This window comes from Gallus gallus, chromosome 3, assembly GCF_016699485.2.
Source record: "Gallus gallus isolate bGalGal1 chromosome 3, bGalGal1.mat.broiler.GRCg7b, whole genome shotgun sequence".
Classification (NCBI taxonomy): Eukaryota; Metazoa; Chordata; class Aves; order Galliformes; family Phasianidae; genus Gallus; species Gallus gallus.
This window is the reverse complement of record NC_052534.1, coordinates 38,061,356-38,076,647: the sequence shown is the minus strand read 5'-3', so window position 1 is coordinate 38,076,647 and position 15,292 is coordinate 38,061,356. Positions and strand designations below refer to the sequence as shown.

At 49.2% G+C, this 15,292-nt stretch overlaps 2 long non-coding RNA genes across 5 annotated transcripts; one reads left to right on the top strand and one right to left on the bottom strand.

The window, feature by feature from the left end:
• The first annotated feature begins 1,135 nt into the window (after positions 1-1,135).
• On the top strand, positions 1,136-2,205 carry LOC121110432. Its single transcript, XR_005858860.2, has 3 exons — positions 1,136-1,166; positions 1,280-1,523; positions 1,751-2,205. It is a non-coding gene; the product is annotated as an uncharacterized LOC121110432 (long non-coding RNA).
• A 5,744-nt stretch (positions 2,206-7,949) lies between these two features.
• Positions 7,950-12,130, bottom strand: LOC101748526. 4 transcript variants are annotated; one of them, XR_005858859.1, is made up of 4 exons: positions 11,448-12,130; positions 9,546-9,721; positions 8,257-8,480; positions 7,950-8,160 (listed from the first exon to the last, which is right to left on the bottom strand). It is a non-coding gene; the product is annotated as an uncharacterized LOC101748526 (long non-coding RNA). The 4 variants fall into 4 exon arrangements; XR_005858856.1 differs by having other exon boundaries at positions 9,664-9,721; positions 11,448-12,127; XR_005858858.1 differs by lacking the exon at positions 9,546-9,721 and having other exon boundaries at positions 11,377-12,125.
• Positions 12,131-15,292: the final 3,162 nt, after the last annotated feature.

Here is a 15,292-nt window from a genome sequence, read left to right as displayed (position 1 = left end):
TTCATCTGCTCCTTGTAGTTCTGAAGCAGGGCTGCATCTCCCCCCTCCCAGCTTTCCTTGAAGACACCCCTCCTCGTGGCATGAGGAAAGCTGCTGCTCCTGCTGGCACTGCTTGGGACACAGCAGCCTCACTCACAGCAGCTTCCTTTAAGCCTGCTCCCTACGCTCACGTTCATGTTGGTGCTGAGCTGCTGCAGCAGCTGTTCTGCTGCACCGTAGCAGGAAGGTGGCCTGATGGGTGCAGCCACGGAGCGTGCAGCCACGCTGTGACCCCAGCACCTGCTGGGTTTGGAAAGCACGCCGTGCCTCAGGAGCTGCATGGAGCTGGCTTACACCCTGTGGCCGAATAAGGGCTCGAGCCTGCAGCTGGCGTCAAGTGGGCTGTGGAAATTCGGTGGAGTCCTGCCAGGCAATGGCAGCTGAAGCGCTGGCACCAGGAGCTATTTTTTATACATAAAACCAGCTATTTTTGCACGACCTTTGGTTTCGTAGCAAAGCACGCGGGCTGCCTTTCCCCTCTGAAAGTACAGACGTGTGATCTCTTTGCTGGACGCTCACATCACGGAGGCGTTTGGTGCAGATAAGCACGAGCATCTGTCAGGGTGCCATTTCTGCACTGTGCAGCAGCGTGGGAGCACTCCCTGTCCCCCTGCTCCCCGCCTGCTAAGAACAACTGAAACTAATTACATACCAGGAATACCAGCGTCCCCGCAAAGCGGCTCTCCCTCCCTCGCTCCCTTTTTTTCCCTTCCGCCTGATTCACCAGGGCTTTGGCTGCGCTCCAGGGCTGAGGAGGGTGGGGAGAGGCAGGAGGGCTCGGGAGGGCAGTGGCTGCCTCCTGCACTCATTTCCACTTCACAGCTGCTGCCGAGCTCTGCCACGGGGAGACAGATCCCAGAGGTGGGAGGGAGCGTGGCGGGGAGGGAGAGGATGAAAGCAGCAAAGAGCTGCATTTACGAGGCTGTTTTTCTTTCGGTGAAAAGAAGCATTTATCAGTGATTTCATATATCATGTGAGAGGTGGCTTCCTGCCAGTTTTCGAAGGATGCAAACAACCCGCTGACATCATATGCTAAATATAGAGCAGCTCCCGCTTTAGGTGGATAAATAATGCAGATGCACGAGCCTGGGTCTTCGGTTACACACTCATTAGGATCGGCCTGTCAGGTTCGTACAATCAAGAGAACACCACCAGTGCGGAGTGAGAGGTGAGGAATGCAAAACAACTGCAGACAATGGGTGATTAAGCAGATTTCCTTGTTCTCTGCTCCTTCTTACAGTTACATTTCATGCCTGCAACGCACCACGCTGCAGCTTTTCCAGCACGGCTCTCCCACGTCCCTCCCTTTTCCTTGAAGCCAAGCCCTAACGACAGCTATGGGTGGGGAGAGGCTGAACAACGAGCGCAGCCAAAATGTGGAAACTTCCCCGGGCGCTTAGCGGGGGAAAAAAAAACAGGAGAAAGAAAAAGGCAAAGAAAGGGCTCTGATCAGACTATGCAAGCAGCAAAACAGCAGCAGCTCGGTATGAATCAGAAGTTTTCCATGCCCCGCTAGAGAGAGGTTTTAATTAGGGTCTCCCCACGCTGAACGCTCCGCTAGTGTTTTTGTGGGGCGCCCATCTTAACAACCAGACAAGCAAACCTGTGGCTGCCCCACGGCGCGTTGCTTTAAGGTTTCAGAAAGCGCTCAGGGAAGGATTAGGATTCATAGCAAAACCCAATCGATACTTTTCCCCTTCCCTTCCTTCAGATCAAAGGCGCTGCGCGGGAGGAAGAGTCCAGAGCCATTCCCACCCAGGGAGAAGGGAGACCCGAGAGCAGGAAACGCAAAGACAATGCGCCATAAAGCTGCCGCAAGGTGTTGGATCGATGACAACATCTGCATGAATCCTTCCCCTGGCAGCCAGGGATACAATAGAAGCTGTTCCTATGGAAACCAGAGCAAAAGCATCGGGCAGGAGGAAGAAGGCTGCAATTAAAGGTGGAAAAGCGAGAGAGTATTTTTAGATTGCTTCGGAGGAACGCTACAGAATGACATCATCCTATCTTGTTATTTGCACTGGGGCTATGTAACATACTGCGGCGTCTGCCCCTGGCCATTAAATGGAAAAACGTTATTATGTGTGTGAATTATAAATACTGCGGTGAAACCCGAGCTCGGGAGTTATTAGACATCACTGTTCTGTAATAAAGAAGAACATTTAATACACTGCACTGCACGGATTCACTGTTCGATGCAGGAGGCATTGTGTCTCGGATTTTAATATTCCCAGAAGGTAATTATGAGTCATCCTTTTATTGTCATTAAGAAGCAAAGTGCAAATAATTTTACACATGTGATGTCCCTCACATCAGTGAGCCTCTTGCACTGGAGAAACACGGCCTAATTTTCCAGAATGCTGTGTGCCAACGCGCTCCAAGTGGATGTGGCAGTAGTTGTAACTGCTCAGCGCTGCCAAAAACTCACCCGTCCATTTCGCATGCGAACGTCTCATTCGTTTCAGAAATACAAAGTGCACGCTCCGCTGTCTGTATTCGGCTCCTTGGGTAGGGCCAGACTCCACTAAGAGTTAAGGACCTGTGGCATAAAGCCCTGAATCGAGGGGAAAAATTATTCTGACACGTTTGTGATGGCATTACTGAACAGGGGGTCCTTCAGCAGAAGCATATCTGAAATGAACCAGATTCCCCAGCTAAGGCCCCACAAACACATGTATACGTGCGGCAACACCAATATATGCCACTTCCCGACGTTAGCCCCGACAACGTGCAGGATTGACCCTGAACATGCACCCAGCATGGCGGGCCGGTATCTTGCAGATAGTGCTCTCCTCTGACAGGAGAGCCTCCAGCTTCAGAGGTGAAGCAAGCAGGGACTCGCCCGCCTCGCAGCAGGACGTGGGAGCCCAGCGCCTGCCTCGCCTGAGAAGCGTAAATCGCTGCTGGGGTCACACCGCTGCCAGTAACGTGAGAAGGGTAAACCCAGAGGAATGTGCTTCTTGTGACTGCAGAGCTTCAAAAGTGCTCTCTGCACCGGAATAATGATCAGCAAATGCCACACTCAGCTAGAGAGTGTGCTGTCACTGGAGATGGGCAGGGACTGAAATTCCCCGTGCAGATATCCACTGACGCTGCCAAAATATCTGCGGGTGAGTGACAGGGCTTGCCCTAGCTTCTGCCCTGTGTGAAATGAAGCACGTGGTGCTCAGCCATTTGTTTTTGCACTCCGGAGGAACCTCTGTGTCAGCAGGGAGGCGGGTCGCCGCAGCCGCCCGATGCCAAAGGAGCAGGCACAGGCCCAAGAGGCCTTGCACAGACCCACAGCAAGGCTTGGGCTGCCCTGATGGCTTTTTGCAGTGCTCCTCGTTGGTGGGCTAAACGCACCCCTGGCAGCATGTCCTCACCTCTCCCCTTCCCTGTCCCCGCAGCAAAAGGCACTGGTGCAGCCTGATGGGGCAGTTGCCAGCTGGGGAAACAGCAGCACATAGCGTAGAGAGGATGGTGGATGGATGGGCAGGCAGAAACGGACAAGCAGAGACTGCTTAAAGCAAGGGCAAAAGGCAGCAAAGCCAAAATCTTCCCCCCGTGCCATCATTATATGCTGCTATTCTCCCAGTTTTAGCTCTCTCTTCCACACAGATCTGGCTGTAGAAATGTGTAATGGTTGTGCATGTGCTACTTCTAGTTCATCTTTGGGCAGGAGTAGAAGAACATCAACCACGACCATGTAGCTCAGGCTGCAGGGTATCCACAGAGCAGAATTCAAAAAGCTGAGCAAGTTGACTTGAGCCCGAAATAACAAAACATGAAAACATATTTTGATCTAAGCACAGCCTTTTAGCTCTCAGATCCCTAAGTTAGACCTAAATCTCCTGACTTAGATAACTTAGTGCCTGAGAAAGCAGCCTTTTTATGATAGGACTGACTAAATTGACTTATTGTGCACATTGGCTTCACTCAGCTTAACCTCATCCCCGCTTTCTAGTTAAGCTAATGCCCAGCATGACACTGGATAACTTTTCCATTCTTCCTGGCTGCTCTTTTTTGCCACATCTCTTTTCTTTTCTTTTTTCTTTTCTTTTCTTTTCTTTTTTCTTTTCTTTTCTTTTCTTTTCTTTTCTTTTCTTTTCTTTTCTTTTCTTTTCTTTTCTTTTCTTTTCTTTTCTTTTCTTTTCTTTTCTTTTCTTTTCTTTTCTTTTCTTTTCTTTTCTTTTCTTTTCTTTTCTTTTCTTTTCTTTTCTTTTCTTTTCTTTTCTTTTCTTTTCTTTTCTTTTCTTTTCTTTCTTTTTCTTTCTTTCTTTCTTTCTTTCTTTCTTTCTTTCTTTCTTTCTTTCTTTCTTTTTTTTTCCTTTTTTGGAAGAGGGAAGTAGGGTTCTACATCTTACAGTATTAGTCTTGGATATGGATGAAACATTATTTCACACAACTTATCATTTAATTTGTATTATATGTTAGCTTTGGCAGTGCCAGCATTGTAGTCATGCCAGTAAAGAAACTTTGATCTGAATGAGTGTAAGACTCAGCCAGGCTTGAAGTAGGGTTGCAGAAAATAATTTCAAATATTAAAAAACACATGTGTCTGGGGGGAATGGAGGTGCTGTCGGTGCCCTAAATAGCACATTTTACAAGAGGTATGGCTTCTTTGCAAAACCAAGGACCATTTTAGGACAACACACAACCTGGGCTGAAGAGTCACTTTCACAGCTGGAATTCACCAGACATTTTGGGCACTGTCCCAGCCACGAATGTCTGTGGCTCAAGGGCTCTGCAGAGATCGTCCAGGACCTCTTGGCCTCCCCTTCCTTCTCTTCCTGCCTTCCCCAGCTGGTATTTGTTTAACCTTTTACAAATACTGTTGGTGACAGGGACAGCCCTCTGCCAGGGCTTGCCTCTCTTGGCGGTTAGACATGTTTTTCCTTCAGACCTAACCCAGGTCACTCTCACTGAGGAACAGCTCACCTCCCTCTCTCTCTACCTAGAGACTAGTTGGTCTAATGGCAATCCTTACATATCTGACACTTTTCCAATCTGCCCTCATCCTCCATTCTTGCAGACTGGATGAACCAGTTCTTTTAACCTTTGCCCGAGAACCACCTCCTTCAGGTTGCCACCATTCTCCTCTCTCCTCCGGCCTCTCCCCCATTGGAGCAGGAGACCTGCTTCTCCCAGGTAACAGTGATAGGGCAAGAGGGAACGGCCTCAAGTTTCACCCAGGGAGGTTTGGATTGGATATTATGAAAAATTTATTCTCAGAAAGAGTGGTGATGGACTGGAACGGGGTGCCCAAGGGAGGTGGTGGAGTCACCATCCCTGGAGCAGTTCAAGAAGCAAGTGGATGTGGCACTGAGAGACATGGTTAGTGGCCATGGTGGGGACGGGTTGATGGTTGGACTAGGTGATCTTGGTGGTCTTTTTCAACCTTAATGATTTTAAGAATGCTGCTGCTGTGTGTGGGAAGGCTGTACTTCAGGCTTGCAGCTGGCAGACAGGCTGAGCCTGGCTTGGCTCTGCAGGGCTGCAGGAGCTTGGGTTAGCAGAAGTGTTTGCTGTGCGAGTTTGTGCAGCTTCAGCCCAGGCTTGCCAGGGACCCAACTGAACAATTAGAGGAAGTATCAGTGCCGTTGTGGGCTCTGCTTGCAGCATGCTCATAGCCCTTCCTTCTATGAATAAAATTAATCATTCTCACTGATCCTCTAATCAACCCAATCCTCAGAGGTGTAAATTGCACTGGCAGATGTATAATCAGGAAAGTTTTCCAAATTAACCTAAAAAAAAAAACACCCAAAACCCAAGAACCCAATTAATCTCTCAATATTGGCTGAGCTAAGCAAGAAGTATCTGAATCAATGATAGCAGCAACTGTGCTCTGCAAAAGCCAAGGAAGATACCACCAAAAAGACCATTCCCGATGAGGATATGAGCATGGCCACCAGCCCATGTCACCCTTGCTACACGCAGCCTTGACCTGACAGTCAGATGGAGGAGGATGTTGACGTGGCAGCCTCTGTGTGGTTTTGTCCTCTCACTGCTTCTGTGGTTGGACTTTGGGAAGCACACATGCCCAGACCCATCCTGCCAAACACCATGCCCAGTTAGCATGAGTTTATGAATGGTAGATCCTGTCTGAAAAACCTGATTTCATTCTATGACAAGGTGACCCGCTTAGTGGAAGAAAGTAAGGTTGTCAATGTGGTCTACCTGGACTTCAGTAAAGCCTTTGACACTGTGCCCCACAACATTCGCATGGAGAAGCTGGCTGCCCATGGTTTGGATGCGGTACGCTCTGCTGGGTGAAACACTGGCAGGATGGCCGGGCCCAAAGAGTTGTGGTCAATGGAGTTAATCTATTTGGCAGTCAGTCACGAGCGGTGTCCCCCAGGGCTCAGTACTGAGGCCGCTTCTATTTAACATCATTATTAATGATCTTGATGAGGGGATTGAGTGCACCCTCAGTAAGTTTGCAGACGACACCAAGTTGGGAAGGAGTGTTGATCTGCCAGAGGGGAGAAAGGCACTACAGAGGAACCTGGATAGACTGGATCAATGGGCCAACGTTAACTGTATGAGTTTCAATAGGGCCAAGTGTCGGGTCCTGCATTTTGGTTACAACAACTCCAGGCAACCCTACAGGCTTGGGGAGGAGTGGCTGGAAAGCTGCCTGATGGAAAGGGACCTTGGTGTACTGATGGACAGTTGGCTGAATATGAGCCAGCAGTGTGCCCATGTGGCCAAGAAGGCCAATGGCATCCTGGCTTGTATCAGGAATGGTGTGGTGAGCAGGACTAGGGAAGTCATCCAGCCCCTGTACTCGGCATTGGTGAGGCCTCACCTCGAGTACTGTGTTCAGTTTTGGGCACCTCAGTCCAGAAAGGACATGGAGCTGCTGGAGCAGGTCCAAAGAAGGGCAACAAGGCTTGTGAAGGGCTTCGAGAATATGCCCTATGAGGAGAGACTGAAGGAAATGGGGCTGTTTAGTCTGGGGAAAAGGAGGCTGAGGGGAGACCTTATTGCTCTCTTCCAATATCTGAAAGGTGCTTACAGCGAGAGCAGGGTTGGTCTCTTCTCACTGGTGACAGGTGACAGGATGAGGGGAAATGTCCTTAAGTTGCACCAGGGTAAGTTTAGGTTGGATATCGGAAAACACTTCTTTACAAAAAGGGTTGTTAAGCACTGGAATAGGCTCCCCAGGGAGGTGGTTGAGTCACCATCCCTGGATGTGTTTAAAAACCGTTTGGATGTGGTGCTCAGGGACATGATTTAGTGGAGGGTTGTTAGTTAGGGTACTATGGTTAGGTCGTGGTTGGAATAGATGATCTTTAAGGTCTTTCCCAACCTGAGTGATTCTATGATTCTATGATTCTATGGCCACCTTGTTTATACTCCCTTGAGATCTGGATTGAAACAAGTGCACCACTGTGTGCTGAATAACAAAGAAGAGGAGAGGAACTGAAGATTCATAATATCTTAAATTTGGTATTGGAGCCCTTAAAGGAAAGCAGTGAAGCAAAGCACCAAAATTTGAGTTACAGATGCGTGGGACCTGGCGGCATGAAAAGAGTCAGGACAAGGCCCAGCCTGCTGCTCTGTGTACCCACTGTTTTATGATGTAGAACAAAAGCAAAATGGATTCCAGAAAACAATGGTAAATATTTGATGATATAATTATGTCTTATTAATGCAAGGTTCTTTATTTTGCAAATTAAATTTTCACGGGAATTCATCACCCATTTCTTTTTTATTATTTAGGCCATCAGCATGTCACAGTTGTTTATTTTGTATTTTCATAGCCACTTGATTAATATTAAATGTTTAAAATAAAAACTCCATTTATATTTTAGTTATAATGGCCATGCAAAAATACTACAAATTCGCATCGGTATTTATGGTGCGCATTAGTTCTTAGCACTACTTTTGATATTTTTATTGCCATGCAGGACACACACAGTTCATTACACATGAAGAATAGTTTAATTTCCAGGAGCTCTGCCACCATCTGTAAAACAAAGGGAGCTCACAGCACTGCTGGGGTTCCCTCGCAATGCGCTGCTGGTGGCTGTTGGGAAGAGGGACCACAGTCTGAGGATGGAGCAGCATGCTGCCAGTGCACCCTGTCCCAACAAGGCAGCTCCTGTCCTCCTGGCCTGCAAACATGCACCGTGGCTGAGCAGGAATTGGGGAGAGTGTTAACTACTGGTAATTATCCCACAGGTCTGTGAGGCATCTTTCATGCCAGTTGGATGTGGTAATAAAACTAACCTTGTGTGTTTTGTAATTGCCCTGTGCAGAAAAGCTGCTTGTGGGTGCAGAGGGAGGCTGCAGCTGGCACCGTGCATTGCTGTGGGTTTCGTGCTCTGAAGAGCCCTGGTGTGAGCCAGCTTTCAACAGCACAGGGAGCGGCAGTGTGAATTCTGCTGCAGGTCGCTCAGGAAATTTCAAGTGCTCCAGGATTTTTGCAGTACTACAGAGAAGTGCTGTGGTTTCTAATAAAAATAATAAAAAGAACCAACAACAGAAGCAGGACAGATTAAAATAAAAAGCCCTCCCCAGCCCTCTGCTAAGCCACTATGAATTTGTCAATACCATGTGATATTTCGAGATGCATCAAAAATGCCACAGCCATCAGTGTGTGTACGTACGATGCTCATCCCAAACCAGACACCCTCAGAGGCCCTACTTTCTATTTGTCACACCAACTTGGCATCCTGTGGAGAAAATAGCTTTGCCACCTCCCTCACAGATGCTAAATGCCACTATGTCCCCCTACCAGTTGTGAACAGTGCGCACACAGAGCATCTTCTTTCCATCTCTGGTTATGATGGATCTTGCTGGCACGCTAAATAGGAAAGAAAATCAGATCCTAGAATTTGCTAACTGTGCTGACAACAGCAGGAGATATGAGGCTGCAAAGGACAACATCCTGTCCCCAAGACAGCTTCCATCACTGGAAAATTTCAGGGCCAGGCTTCCTGGGGAAGGCAGGGCGCAGCTTCCTTTGCCTGGCTTCCTCACAGGGTCTGTGAAGAAGCTGCCCATCCCCTGGCTTTATTGGGCTTTATATCAGACACAGTGGATTTTTTTGCCACATTGCTCATACTCATTTCCAGCAGCACGAGGTGAATGCAAAGCCTTGTCCCCATGTTCTGGTGGCTTCCTGTCTCACTGGCAGTGCTGTGGCTGACTGGTCATGGCAAGATTTAAGGCAAATCAAGATTTAAGCACAAGAAGTTAAAGCTGCAGCCTCCCTCCCTCTGCCTACTCTCAGGAGCTCATCCTGATGTTTGCTTCACCTCCAGAGGCAAATCAGAAGTGGCTTTCCAGTGAACTGAAACCTCTTGTTTTGGGCAATGTTTAGCAAAATATTTTCTTTCTGGAGGTGGTGATGAGAATGGCTGAACTGGCCTGTACTCATTTTCTTCCCAGGGTTTGGGGTGTACAGGAATCTGTCAGGGGCATCCCCCAGGTGGGCACAGCCATATCTGGGACGGAGTTTGAACCTCTGCTCTCTGGGCTGCCACTTCCCAGCATGGACCATATTTCATACCTACCTTTGTGAAATAGTCTGGGGACAAGGTATCAAAGAGGGAAGTTTGATTAATTTGGCTTGAAAGCAACAGCTGCCATGCAAAATAGATGGCTGTTCGGCCCTTGGGTCCCATCCTGTACCTCTGCAAACTTGAACCGGAGCCCATTTTCCTTGATTCAGAAACCATGCTTCCTCTGGCTGTGGGATTCAAAAAGAAATAGAGCTCTGGTATGGAAACCAGCAACATGAGCTCTGGACAACAGTTGAGTTATACTGTTAAAAAAATTCAGTGCTTTGGGAAAACGAAAGAAAAAAAAAATGTAATGGCTTCTTACAGAGCAGAAGAAAAGACACAGGCTCATTACCACCTGGTGCTAGGCAGTGAACACTGGGGATGCAGCTCATCGAGTCCCTTCGTCCCCATGTCATTCACAAAGTGCAGAGCCTGGCTGTTTACTGAGCTGCTGCCGTGCCAGGGCCACCAGGGCAGCCTTCTGCAAGCTCTGCTTGCTTCTGGAAACTGAAATACCTCAGCTTCAAAACCATTACAGGAGAAGGTGCTTTACTTGGGGCTGAAATCAGAGCCAAAATCTATTCCTGGCAATGGCTTGAAGGTCACACACACCAACAAAGAGCTCCTACCCTTTCAGTACATGCTGTCAGACAGATGCTGCTGTTGCTCTTTTCTGACAGTGACAGATTCTAGGCTCGGTCTACCACCCTTTCATGGGTGTGTTTGTTTTCTCCTCCAGCCTGCATTGCTCTCCTAATCCTTACCCCCAACTCGGGTGTCACCTGCTTCTGCCTTTCCCCAAGAGGATGCAGTTGGGCCTAGACAGTGCAGATCTCTACAGTAACAGCAAGCTCATTCCTACCTACAGATTTGAGCAATGAAGAGACAGCAGTGCTGCTTTGCAAGACTGCCTGAATAGCCTCAAGTGTTTGAATCCACTGAGTCCTTCCCACACAAATACCTGTGCAGGACACATAGGAGGCTTGGGCCCAGGAGGCCCCAAAGTTGAACCTGGTCAGGCACCAAGCAGTCCCTGAGGTCCAGCACAGAGATGGGGTGCTGGAGGACAACCGGGGTACTGTGGAGATGTGCCCCAGCAGTATCCTTCCCAGCACTGCATGCTGGGTACATCATGGTGACTTAGGGGAGCATGGGCCTGGTTTGTGCAATCAAGGCCTGGATCCCTTCCTTAGATACACAGCAGAAGTCCTCTACCAGAGTAAACCACCAGGTTCCCACAACACAGGTGCAGTGTGTTGCCCGGTCTGGCCATTTCCACTTGCTCTTCTTTGCAGTACAACACCTATGTCCCACTGGTCAGGAGAGAAGGGAACAAAGCTCCCAGACCAGCTGTACCACTACCCCAGCACCACCTGTGGTCCTGGCACCTCTCCATCTCAACAGGACAGTGTTTATTAAGGCAACTCTCAGTGGGTGTTTGGCATATAAGCAGACTTCAGAGGGAGAGGCAACGAGATGAGCGTTACGAATGGTGGCCACTGGATGGGCAAGGAAATCAGAGGTAAATTGGGTCTGAGGAAAGAGGAACCTGATGCTGCTGATTTCCATGGACAGAGATGGATTAAAGCAAACAGTTGCCTGTATTTATAACCTTCCCAGCATCCCGCTGCACCCAAAGGGGAGGCAAGAGGAAGGATCACAAGACCCTCACTGCCTAGGGCTTGGGAAAGGAAGTCTCTGCAGTGCAAATGCTGAACATCCCTCTTAGGTCAAGAATTTCCATGGTGTCACCACCACTGTCACTTGCAGGAGGAGCACCCTGGTGGCCCATCCCTGCTCCTGAGCCTACAGGAAGGCTTCCCAGCAGCCCAGAGCCAACCTGAGGGGAGGCAGCCTGGAGCCTGTCCCTTGGTCCCAGCTGCCCCCAGGCCTGGCAAAGCTGAGAGGTACCTTATGAGCGCAGTCCTTTCTAGGGCCCGTGTTTGTGTTTACATTTAGGAGCTAGAGACGGTGCAGATGGCTAATGTGCTGCCTAGAGCTGTTTCTGTACTTCTATACTCGTCATGGTTACTGCATACACAGAATCTCAAGTGCCTCTTTCCCTTGCGGTGGAAAGGGAATTGCTTGCATCAATTGAAAAGTCACAACAGTCGGGGAGGGTTCTCCCTGTCCTCTTGCCCCTCTGTTGGTTGCAGAGGTTTCCTAGCACGCCCCAAGAGCATAGATACCAGGCTGCATTTGATCACTGCATGTCAGCGCCCAGTTGCTGGAGGGTGTTCCCAGAAGGAGATGAGGCTGATTTCTGTGATGCTCTTTGCTATGGCTTGCAGAGACACAAACATGAAGGAGCCTGGAGGAGGCACCTCCTCCACCTCAGCACTGAATGACTCCTATTAGCACAATGCTCCAAATCCCTTGTAAGTCCTCCCAGAAAGGGAGAGTAAATATAGTTTGTCAAGCAGTTATCTTTAGCACACTGTCTCGTCTGCCAGCAAAGATCCTTCTGCGTGACCTCTTCCTAAGTCACGGTGATGTCTGCTTGTTTGCTTATTCCCTTCTGCCATGCTGTGCCCAGAGGGGAGCCTGGGCTCCCTGGGGTGCAAAGCAGGGACTGTGTCCTCTCCTGCCCTTACCAGCAGCGTGGACAGACACGGATGGGTTATTGACCTTCAAAACCAGTTCCCCCCCCCCCCCCCCCCCCCCCCCTTTTTTTTTTTTAAGAAAAAAATATTAGATGCAGGTTAATACAGAGGGGTGGTGAAGAAAAAGAAGAGGAAAGCTGGCTCAGTTGGTAAGACTCTTTTCTCCAGGAGCACCCTGAGCCCACACCTCTGCACCAGGCTTTCTGTAACCACAGAATGGAGATGGGGAAAGGAAGAAAGGGGGGCTCTACAACAAGCTGAAGGCAACTCCATACCACACTGCTGCTTGTCCTGACAGCCCTTCCCTTCCTTGGTCTGTTAGCCAATGCTCCGCTTGTGCTACCCTCCTGCACACATACACACATAGTTTTCTATCAGACCCAGTGGCCCAGCACATATCAAGTAGGGGCTGCACCGCTAAGCTGGATGCAAAGCATGCCTTCCCCAGTGCAAGCAATGCCCAGCAGCCTGACAGAGCAAGCTGGGCATGGCAGCAGGTGGGGACATCCTGCCACACTAAAATCTGTATGTCCAAGCCACTATATTTCAAAGCAATTATTTCCCTCTTTTTGTTTTGATAATCTCATTGGGGTCTTGACTCTTCTGGAAACTGCTACAGGTGGTCAGTGTAATGCAAAGCTGGGTGAAGGTTCAGGCAAAATGAAACAGAGGAAGCAAGACGTTAATGGCCACAGCTGCTGCTGCACTGCGCTGCTCTGCTGGCCACTGCTGGCATCGTGTTGCAGCTTTCCTCTCCTGCCACCCTCCCTGCAATGCTGGGGAACTCTCCAAAAGAAGAACAGCGCAGTTTCAGTGCTGTCTGCCAAACTGAGCAAACCGACCATGTAAACAAAAAGAACCAAGGCTCTTTCATCAGGAGGCCTCTAGCTTCCTCCAGCACCACCGAGTAAAGCTCCTCCAAATCCTCAACAGCCAGATCCTCCGTGAACCTGTGGTTACTGACACCACGAGGGCCCAGGTGGTGAAGGAGGATGGGCCAAGCCCTGTGAGCTGGGCAGAGAGCAGCTGGCACCTGGGGGCCTGCGCTCAGCAGAAATGGCAGTCGTGGCCAGCGAAGGGGAGCGAGCTGGCTCCTTGCGCAGCATCAGGCAGAAGAAAGCAGGAGCAGATCTGTCTCCAGCATCCCACAGGCTGCTGCAGAGGATTAAGCCCAACAAACTTCCCTCTGTGGGCAGTAATCAAGGATAGCTCCATTAAATGCGTATTTATAAGAAAACTGTTGGCTGGTGGATGACAATAGCCAAATGAAAGTCAACATCTGCATGCCAGACATGCAGTACGTAACTGCTCATGCTGGGTGGCCACCATGAGCACCTTACTCCAAGTGGGTTGTGTGATGGTGGGCGCTGGGTCCCCCAACAGAGGAAGGGCGCTCCTTCCTCTGTTGGCAGCACAATCCTCACACAGACTGCAGCCCGAGGGCTCACCCCCTGCCCCTCTACTTCCCAGTTCTTCTGAAGGTGTATTTGTGGGAAGGTTCAGGACAGAGAAGCTTCTCCCTGCCCAGGCCCAGGGAGCTCCTTTGTCTCATCTACACGTACCAAGTACTCTGACAGGACCAACAGATCTTCTGAATAATTTACGGTGTATAGAAATGATCATAACACAGACATCTGCTATGATTTAGTTAATTATGAATAAGTAATAAGGCAATGCTAGCAATACGTTTAACTGAAAAACTATTTATAATGAAATGATTTCTTATAAATAATTAGAGCAAAACTGTGCATTGTAACTCATCATGCCTAATCCTCCCCACACTACCCATTCTACATCCTATTTCTGGTGAAGCTTTAAAAGCATCTTTTTGACATTTCTCCTTGCAGTGAAGTGTATCTGGTACTCCCACGAGGCCTGAGGCACTGACAAGTCTCCAGCACTGGAAACAAAACTCACTGCCCTTTGTCCTTCTCACCTGTGAGAAGCTCTTGCTGGATTGGTACTGGTACTTCTTCCTATGGATAAAACATGAGTGGTGTGAAATTCTCATACAGCAGCTGAAAACCTGTAATAAAATTAGGCTTAGCGAAGGAAGAGAAAGTCCTCTTCCAGTACAAGCAGACTCATGCATAACATTTGATAGGCCCAAACATAGCTCTGGAGCCTCAGGCTGAACCCTTGGTGATCATCATCAGGAGAGAGGCAGCACAACGGCATCACTATGGAGCTGATCAGGAGGGAGCTGAAACCAGCCCTGAGGTTATGCCTAGCAAGGACAGTGAGAGAGGCCAAAGCCTAGCCCTCTGAGATATCCATTCCCTGTAGGCATCTCTGAAGGTGCCAAAGTGATGCCATCCTTATGCAGCATCCCCCGGGAGCCATCTGCAAAAAGAGTTACTGGTGCTGCTCTAGTGCCTATTGGACTGTTACTCATCAAAATCAGCACTAAAATTGGCACTCTTTGTAGAAAAGGAAGGGATCCACCCCAAATCTTTAAACGTCAGGAAACTTTTGTGACACAGGATGAAGAAATATGCACTACTGCTGCAGTTAAGAATATCTCTGCTGGGCAGATAGTGTGGAGGCAGCCTAGCATGGCTGACCCACACCTTTTAGTGGTATGAGGGTCTGGTCTTACTTAATATCTTCATCAGTGATCTGGACAAAGGGATAGAGTCCAGAGTCCACCGTCAGCAAGAACACTGATGATACAAAGCTAGGAGGTGTAGCTGATACACCAGAAGGCTGCGTTGCCTGGAAAGGTTGGAGAGCTGGGCAGAGAGGAACCTGGTGAGGTTCCACAAGGGCAAGTGCAGATTCCCAAGCCTAGGGAGGAATAATTGCACCCATCAGCACAGGGACTGATCTGCTGGAGAGGAGTTCTGCAAAGAAAGACCTGGGTGTCCCTGTGGACAGCAGGTTGGCCATAAACCAGCAGTGAGTCCTTGTGGCCAAGAAGGCCAATGGTATCTTGGGGTGCATTAAAAAGAGCATGGCCAGCAGGTCGAGGGAGGCGATCCTCAACTTTACTCTGCCCTGGTGAGGCCACAATTAGAATACCGTGTGCAGTTCTGGGCTTCTCAGATCAAGAAAGACAGGGAACTGCTGGAAAGAGTCCAGCAGAGGGCCGCAAAGATGATTAGGGGCCTGGAGCATCTCCCATATGAGGAAAGGCTGAGCGTTCTGGGACTG